Raw genomic sequence first — 10,038 nt, 5'->3', positions numbered from 1 at the left:
CACGATTATCCTACACATCCTCCACAAAGAATGCCTTCTGTGTTTTAGCACCACAAAACTGCTCTTTCTTTTTGCCAAGATAGTTAACTGTGTGATCTTTTTACTTATCGCTGTGTCTGGCATCCATAGTTCTGACACATACATGGCATTCAGCATAAAACAGAAAACACTCCCTGCTTACAGGAGGAGGGATTTGGGCAAAGTGTTGCTGTAAAGGAACAATGTGCATCACCGCTTTGCCACTACACTCACCTCTCTCCCCCAACCCCAAGTTGAAGAAAAAAAGAAACCAAAAACAGTAATCAACCTATATCAACTCACAAAAGACAACTTCTAATTCAACAAAAGGTTTGCAGCTACCAGGCAGCTGCACAGTAGGCTGAGACCATCACTCTCCATGCTGAGGATAGTATCTAAGATGCCTCTAATCCCTCCCCTGTCTCTAAGCATGAAATATCTCAGAGGCTTCCAGCTCGCCCACAGCACAGCAGCCATGTCAGGAAACCCTCCTCTCAGCTGCCACATCACAGCCTCTCAAGCCAGATTTTAACCTGTGATAGCTTACAAACTAGCCACAAACTATACCATCTGCCACAAGACAGCTCTAGGTTCACCTCACATTGGAGAGGACCAACTAGGACAATATCAGGGGTTATTTTACCTTTGTCAGCCAGCAGAGAGCAGCCCTCAGGAAATCACGGTGTGCTTGGGCACCGGTGAGAGCCAGGAACATTTGCCCCATGTTGCTTTAAGTATGCACAGCTGTGACAAGGGAACCTCCTTTTGCACCCAGGCAAAGAAGCTGCCTTCAGATTAATAGTATTTTAAACAGGTGCTGAGGACTATACATGATAGAAGGCTGTAAAAAATGGGCCCATTAACCCCAGGGGTGATTTTTTTTTCTTTATAACTGTTTTTAATTGATTCTGCAGGATAGAAAGCCAGAGTAACCTATTAATCCCAATATAAGTTTTTCCCTGAGTAAAAGTTTGGACTGGATTTACTTTTATCCAAATCTGTCCCCTGTGTAATTCTGTGGAAGACAATCAAGTTACAGCATGGGAAAATATACATTTTTATATCTAAATGCAAGGTCTCTTTATTATTCATTGCAGATGGATGCAGGTGTAGGTAGTGGCTACTGATACTGTTTAAAAGCTCAGCTACAGAGCTTCCCCAAAAGATATGTGGATGCTAAAAGGAAAAGGTTGAAGCTGCACAGGTCAAATGTTAAGCTCATAACAATAGAAACAGAGGTTCCTTTGACAGCAGGGCAAATTTCTGGTTGCTTGGGTCTCCAGCGTTGCTCCCTGATGACCACAGGGTCCATGGCAAGGGACTCCTGAGCACTTCATGCACCAGGGAATATCCATCTAGGTGACTGGGAGATGCGTTTTGGGCCCCTGCACATATGAAATATTTCTCTCTCACATGTCAGCACATGAAACCACTCCTTCTGTATCAGATGATCATTTCCTAAGCATTTTCTGGAAGGAAGTAAATCCCTTAACTGCCTTGGAATAAATCTGCAAGTCATTAGGCATCTCGAGGGGACACGGGGCTCCAGCTGTGCCAGGCTGGAAGGCAGCGCTCCTTCCAGGCTTGGAATAGCAAGAAAGGGGACAGGCATCTTTCTACTTAAGCCTCAAAAAACAAGATACAAGCACAATACAATTTGATCATCTTTCATTTTTGTTTTTGTTTGGCTGCAGCCCAGTTAGTTTTGATTTGATTCGTTGGGGTTTTTTCACTCTCATCAGTTAACAGGAATTAAACCAAAGGGAAGGCCCCATGTGTTTGATCAACCCACCCACGCAGTTTTGTAAACATCCAGTGAATGTACATGTGGTATCACTCAGTTAATAAATAGAAGCTCATGTTTTCACCATCCCTGTCACTGTGCAGTGTCCTGAAAGGAGGTGTAGTGCACCAGCTCCTCACAGACAAAAAACAGGATGCTGGTTTTCAGTGAGAAACTGCAGCTAATGTAGAATTGGAGTTCAAGACAGCAGAGATCCAAAATAGGGATTTCACAACACCTTCAGAGGCGCAGCTGCAAATCTGAGCGTGCTACAGATGATGCAGCAGTGTTTCTGGTGGGCTTCCACCCGCCTCCCTGTTTCAGAGGCCACTTTCCACCCCAGAGCCACCGTGCTGTAAAGGAGTCATGTCCTCTTTGTCAGCAAAATCGTGATGAGCAAAGGAGCTCAAGGCTATATAGGAAATGTTTTGCCTCTGGATAGGTTTTATACTGTTTGTAGCTCATGAAATTGCTTGTACAGAGAAAAAGAAAAGGGTCGGGGCATGACATTGAAGTTTGCACAAGCGACATAAACCTCTTCATGCCCTTCTGTCCAGCAAGAGGGTTTAACAAGACCAACCTTTTGCTGTACACTGTAGCCAGAAGAGAACAACATTCTCAGCTTTGTGGCTGTGCCTCCCTATGACACCCTGCTAAAAACACTGATTTTGTTGTGTTTGTTAGCTGACCTGTTAATGACTGCTTTAAAAATGTCAGTCCTCCACTGGCTGCACCGGCACTGCTCAACACGTTGAGCACTGGGACTGCTCAGCCTTGGTGGTGCCAGCTCCACGTTGCCTTGCTCTGGGGCTCATTTTGTGGTCCAATAGCAAAATCATTATTTTATGTATGTGTTTACTTTTTTTTTTCATTCCGGGTGAGGGAGGGAAGGGGAGGGCTGTGCTGAAGTTCATCAGGAAGGTGATTTCATACCATGAAACGGAGGGTACAGGTGGTGTGCAGGTGTGTGGGAGCACTCAGCTGGCTTTGATACCTGCAGAACGGCGTGGGGCACCGGCAGACAGATTTGGTGAGGCCTCATCCTGCCAAAGACCCTAAGATTAGCTGTCTTCAGAAACACACTCAAAATCTGTTTTAGGTGAATGAGCTGATTTGCTCCAAAAATTAGTCCATGAGTGAGGAAGAAAATGGTGCAACTCAGTATAAATCTAGTATACATCTACTCATTTTCTTCAATTTCCCAGCACCCATAGTGCAGGGCATAGGTGTTCACATGGGTACAAATTAAGATTAAACATCGCGTATGGTACCGGATAGATGTAAGACAGCTTGTGTCCTCTGTATATTGCTGTCCCACCACCTTGCAGGTGCATGGTTTTTAGCAAGATTGCTTGCAATGCCCCTGAGAAAACACCTTCTCATTAGGAAATGCTGATTTGTGGAAATTCCAATATTCAATGAAAATTCTAAAAATATTTATCCCCAAAGCAACGTGATAAGCAGTTAATAAGTTTACAGATGTCCCCACCTCAGTTTCTCTGCTATGGGGACTGCCTCAGTGCAGAAAGCCAGGGATTTGAGAGAGCACAGGAAGTCATATAAACCCCAGCTACAAGCTACACATCTGGCTTGAGCCTGGCAGGTGGGCATGGATACCTGCACTCTCCTGCTTTGGGTATCTGGGAGTCCTGCACGGTGGCAGGCAGCCCAGCAAGTCTTCAGCAGGGCTGGAAATCCCAGTTTTTCTGGCCTCCTCAGGGTTTCACACTCCATGGACCAGAAATCCCCTGGGGCCTTGAGAATCAGGATTGTCCAAAAAAATCTTCCAAAGGTAATGCTGTGGAATCCACTGCCAGATGTGCTCTTTTGGTTTTAAAAAAAGGAAAAGATAAAGGCTGGGCTTTTGCCCCCTTCCAGGGTGCTGCCCAGCCCTTTGGCTTTACCAGCACCCTTGGTGGGGTGGATGTGCCCCCCAGCTGCATATCCTGCAGTGCAGTGGGCACCGCTTGGCTCTACCCAAAGGACAACTGCTTTCTGCCCATGGCCACGAGACATGTGGCCTCCTTCCAACATAACGACCACTTCAACTTATCTGGATGGCAACTTTCAGGCTTTGGAGATACTGTCACCCCTTATTTTCACGTTTTGAACTGCTGCTTTAGCATAGGCTATCTAAAATGGTGGTTAATGATCATATACTAAGAAAATTAATACGTATCTGTTGTGCGAGTGATGTATATTGGTGGCATTCAACGTATCAGATTTTCTCCGCTGATAACTGCCAGCGAGAGTATCACATCCTTTGTAAGGCTGTATCCACTAAAGAGGTCCCATTTCTAACTGTGGGGGAAAAAAATAACCAAATACATGGTGTATTTTTAACTCCCTGGGTTGCTGTTGTGATGTCTAAATTATAATTAAAATCTACTCTGAATTCCCAGATGCAGGCAGAGTCATTTGTTTCAAAACAGGACAAGCAGACTTACTCAAACATTTTCTGTTTTTCTCTTTCTTCAGGATTTTTTTTTTTTCCTAAACATTTCTTTTTCATGCAAATGTCCGAAGTTCACAGAAACAGGTAGTGTCTCCAGCACAGGCTGGAGGAATTAGTCCTACGAACAGATGCGGATTAAGCCAGGCTAGGGGACTGAGCTAAGTTCTAGGGGAACACAGCAAGGTACAGAGCCCAACATTACAGTGCTATCATGAGATTATAACAGGTATTGTAACTACCTGGTTTTGAAGGATGATGTCTTTCAGCCCAGTGAAGGGCTAAGAGTAGATAGAAATCAACTACTCTTCCAAAGATAGGCCATCGATTACCTCCCATTACTCTGCCAAGGAGTAAACACCAAAGTATATAGTTTTATGCCATTTAAATAATTTTATTCAACAGCATGCTCCCAATAACATCAAACAGGGACTTCCCACAGGAACCTGAGTTATGCTAATATGCACCTTTGCATAGGACTGCAGCTGAAAATATACCAAAAAAGCAAATGTCTAGAAAAGCTGATGGAGTGGCAGCCTCTGGGAGCCCATCATTGTGCTCCCAGCCCCACACCCTCCAGCAGCCCTCGAGTTTCCCATGGGGGAGAGGGCGGTCGGTCCCTGCGCTGGCCCACGGGTCCTCACCCACCCGCGGCTCCCACAGCCAGGCTGCCAAGGGGGGGCTCAGTGTGAGCCTGGCTTGTCCTGTGGCAGCACCAGGGGCCTCAACGGTTTGCATTATTTTCTGCCCTGTTTCTTCAGCTGGATTGTACCACAGCACCATCACAATAATACAATAACTAGCAAAACTACTCCTGTCCAAAGACAGATTTCAGAGCCAGACGTGCTAAAGCCTACTTTTCACCTATCGTGGGACTTAGGATTTGAAAAATGCTGGTAGCAAAGAACCCGCCATTGCCTCTTTTTTAAAGTGTTTTCCCTTTTCCTGTCACCACTGTGAATCATTGTCTTATAACAGAAGGAAGCTATATTATGAGTACATGGAGACAGGGATTTGAAGCTTTAATTGCTATCATTCCCTCCTTTAATTAATTCAAGAAAAAGAAAGGTTACGGTGAGTGGGGAGGTGAAAAGTCATTTCTCAAGCCACAGGACTCTTTCTTCAAGCTTTTGGTCATCACTGATACACACTGTCGTGACACAGGTCCTTGTGAGGCTACGTTAAATGATCTTTAACAGGATGTTCTTTAAACACAAATTCACCAAAAAACAATGCACTTGGCAAACAGTATAAAAACACAGTGCTTTGCCAGTACCTGAAGAAATGCGTGTGAAATTATTAGAGCTGCAAAAACATTTATTTCCACTTACAGAGCAAAAACTTGCCAACAAAATCAAGTTGTTTGATTGATTTTAGTTTTTATTAAGTCACCCAGGCCTGCTACAGCCATAGTCTCCATGTTAAAATCTACTGCAATTTCATTTATTAAACATTAAAAAAAAAATCATACAAGCAGATGCCATACTCTTAAATTTCTTGAAGCTACGATTGACTGGTAATAAAATCCCCCAGTGCATTACAAAACAGGGCTGTCAAGTCATAACAGCTCTGTTACAGCTTCTGCTTCAGTCTCTGCTAGTCTTTGTACAGACTGCCAAAATTTTCACCTACCCAAGGGAAGTTATATTCAACAACAGAGAAGAGGAAATTGTGCTCAGATGAGCTGTTCTCTTGCTGAACAGATTGCACAGGTTGTTCTCTTGTTACTAAAATGGAGAGGGTGGAGGGCTGAGGGAAAGTGAGAGAAAAGCTATGGACTGATGAGCAGCAGGAGGGCAATGTGCAATTTTGGTTTTTCCCCCACTTTGCGACTCTCATAGTATGTCAGGATTCTGTAACAAGAACAACGCAAGGCAGAGCAGCCCGGTGGCAGAGGGACCATACTGGGTGGGAATCAGCCCTGGCTCAGGCACTCGCAATATTAATGTCCACCTGAGACACTTCCAGCACGTCTTGTCTTCTGTCTGTGCCTCGCATACCAGGGAAACGGGAACGACGATATTTGTCATTTAGTCCAAAGACTTTTCAAGAGTAGGGGTGGGAAGAGCTGTGTGACTATGGGTGAATCATGCAGTCTGAAGCTGAAAAGACCAAGAGGTTTTCTGCCTCGGGCCATGCCTCAGCTACACCAAAGGATTTCTGTGAGATCCCAGTCTATCGCTTTCTTAAAAGACTTCAGTGACAAAGGTTTCATAACTGCTTTTGCTGCTGATTTTGAAGCATAGCTAGTGTCCAAGTGAAAACTTCGGAATTATTCAACAGCTACACCCACCATTGTATTTGTTTTTCTATTTGCTGTGATTTAATCATTCCCACTCTCTGTACAAAGCTGACTTAAGGCACGTGAAGCAGTTTGAACTGAAGGAAGAAAACTTCCGGTTGTTAAGTTACAAAGTAGGCCTGAGATCTTCCAAAATGCAATGACAAAACCAAAAAGAACCAAAGCTACTGAGCTGTTTAACAAAATCCGTGCTGCTACCTTGACTCTCCTCTGTTGCCGAGGCACAACAACTGATATACACGGAGAATGAAATTTAATGAGATTCAACTGATGAGCATTTTCCTTAATAAAGTATTCTAACGCCGTTCACTACTTTGCCTTGTCAAAACTGACCTTGCCCCAGTGAGGACTGGGGAGTTGTTGTGCCAGGTGCTGGTAACCCACAGGGAAGCCTGACACCGCGCTCCCCAGTTTGCAGCCTGAATTAAGCCCTCTCCCTCGCTGCCACCCCCTGCAGCTGCTGCTTTAGGCCCTTCCGCAGCTGGGAAGCAAGCCTGGAAATCCCAGCCCCAACAGTGAAATCGTGGCCTTCAGACAGACCCCCGGAGGCTGTGGCACTGGGGTGCATGATGCCATGAACACGGTGGCTGGGACCTATAACCAGCTAGCAGGACCCCTCACCTTCGGCTGAGCTGAACTCATGACACACATTGGTGTGTCTGACCCAGGAAGATCAAAACAAAGAACCTCCCCCCCAACTTAATAGCACTTTTTTTTCTCCTTCTTTCTTTTTTTTACCTCTGAGGGTTGGATAAAGTGTGCATGGTCTAAAAAGAAAAATATGTGCACATTACTCTAAGCTTATAATGGTAGCGATAAGTCTCAGGGGTATTTCTCCAAGCCACAGTTGGACTTTTACAATATGCAGAACCCACTTTTAAGAAATCTCATTCTACTTTCTCACAAATGCAAAGTGTTAGGCAATTATTGCAAGGTTGGAAATGCCGCAACCCTTAAATGACATGAGAATCAATATATTTTTCTTCCAAGAATCTCACACTCTTATGCTCAGCATAGAGATTTATAATGCACCGTTCCCGTTCCACATGCAAGACCCTACATAGCACCTCTGGAGAGAGCGGTAACTTTAGCCCTGTGTCCACACTCGGCTAAGGCTAAATGAAGGAAACAGGAATGCTTCCCCTGAGTCCTCTACTTCGGCCTCTGATTTTACTGAGCTTGGTATTTCAGGTACTCAACCAGACCGTTTTTTTCTTACCCTCCTATTGGAAAATTAATCAGTTCTTCACAAACTGTAGGTGAAATTTCTGACAACTCTCCTGAGCTTTTTCAGATTCTTTTGTACTGGAAGATATAGTTTTTCTCTGCACAGTAGTGGCAATCTCTCCCTCAAGATATAGCCTAAAACATTAAGTGCATTTCATATGTCTAGTGATCCAAGCCCATGCCATTTTTATTGGATAAATATTTAAGAAATTACAGTTTCAGTATCACACTAACTCAGACCATTTACACATGGCCAGCCCTATCATAGCAAACTCAATGTGTTTTACAGTGTGACAAGAACAGTTACTGGAGAAAGAAGTCATATCTGTTGATAAAGCAATAGCATACAAGTAATCGGTTTTGAAAGTTTCCTTTGGGCAAGCTGCTAAGACATTTTTGATCATCGATTCATTTGGCTCTGTGCCTGTTGAGTCAGGATACTGTATAGACACCAAGGACATGGACTAAGAAAGTGTCTGATCTGGATTTCAGATTGCTTCAGTAAGTTCAGAAAGATTAGGAGAAAATTTTCAAAGTTGATTGTTTCACTAGTTTCTCACAAGATGGAAAACTTTTGTTCTGTTTTGTTTTGAACAGCATCCCCTCTTGTGGTGCGGTATCTACTACAACCCATGAGATCTTTCTTTTGAGAGTGGCGAAGTATTTCAACTGCAATTTTAGCGCTCCCCTAGCAGGCACTTAGCAACAAAAAACCATAGCCAAAATCATTATATGGTCTCATTAGAAGGCTATATAACAGCTAGTGAGCGCTATACTAAACTTAAAGATTTGGGCCAAGGAACGAATCCTGGGAGAGAGGTTCCTGTAAAAAGGCACCTAACAGATACCGGGGAAAACTGGCGTGTCACTGAAGCAGGTAGATTGGGGCAGGGGGAAAGAGGGTGTTGAGATTTTGGTGTTGTGTTTGCCATAGTTAAAAACAGACTAGATACATACAATGAGACCTATTTTTTTTTCCAGCTTTGCCCAAAATGCACTTCAGACTGAGAGTGCTTAAAAAACAAACAGCACTAGGTATTGTGGCAGCCAAAGAGAATAAGCTAAAGAGCTACTTGTATCCATAATGCTTATATACTTTATGCCCAAAATACACAGCTGAGATAATGGAGCCTGGTCTATATAATGTAGACCTAGGTCACCATCTAGGACCAGGCAACTTTATCTTAAGCACTATTACCATGGAGGACCCCGGTAGCATGTGTGTGCTATTAAATATCTTTTCTCAGTACAAACGCATAGCTTAGCCAGCTATGGTACTCGTTCAGCAGTGGATATAGTGAATAGAAACCACAGGGGAATGGAGAAAGAATACACTCTAGTTTTGGATGTGAGGGCTAGTGAAGGTCTCTGACTTCTTCAGCCCTGTGCTTCAGGGTGTCTTCCTCCTGCCTGGGGATGGCACTGCTTACCTGGCCTGCTTGCAGCACAAGCACCAGGAAATTTGTAAAGCTGTGTTACAAGGTACAGTGGTTGGCTGGTGCCAGGGAGAGAGGTTTACTTTGATCTGTCTGTTTTACTTTATATTATTTTACATTTTATTTTATATTTGTTTGAAGGAATCTAATTATTTCTTTGGCTTAGTTATAGTTCTTTACATTGTCCATGGTGCGGAGGTGTTCACATATACATTTTTGGCGCCTTTGATACGCTTGGGTTTCCTAAAGACATTATGGAACCTTATACGAAGGGGATAGCTTATCTATGAGGAAGAGGTAAAAAGGCGCAGAAAAATAATTTCTCTGCGGGCCAGCTCCTCCTCTCCCCAAAAACCCACATGCACAATGACACAATGAAAGTTGGGAACAGAGAGAAAGAAAAATGAATCAAGTAAAGACAGAAGATTAAAAAAACCCAAAAAACAAAAACCCCAAGAAAACATCTATATCTAAACCTCAGAAATATATTTTATTTGTTCATATTGTTTCCTATTTCCATTTGACTTCCTTGGCAGGTAGCCCAGTGCTCCATCAGTTAGAGGAAAGGAAGTTATAGTATCACATTGTTGTACGGATTGAATTTTATTGCTTTGCTATTACAATTAGGCAAGTATTAACTCAGTTAATGAGGCATAACTTTTTTTTAAAAAAAGTATATGCAACTGGGGATTGTGGATTAGTCTTCCACTAAAGCCCCAAACAAAAACTTTATGAGAGCGAAGGAAAGAGATTAAAAACAGTAAAATAATAAAAGGTGATGCAACTTTAAAGGGGCGTACTAAAAGCAGGGAATCATTAC

This window comes from Ciconia boyciana, chromosome 1, assembly GCF_034638445.1.
Source record: "Ciconia boyciana chromosome 1, ASM3463844v1, whole genome shotgun sequence".
NCBI classification, from domain to species: domain Eukaryota; kingdom Metazoa; phylum Chordata; class Aves; order Ciconiiformes; family Ciconiidae; genus Ciconia; species Ciconia boyciana.
This window is presented reverse-complemented; position numbering follows the sequence as displayed.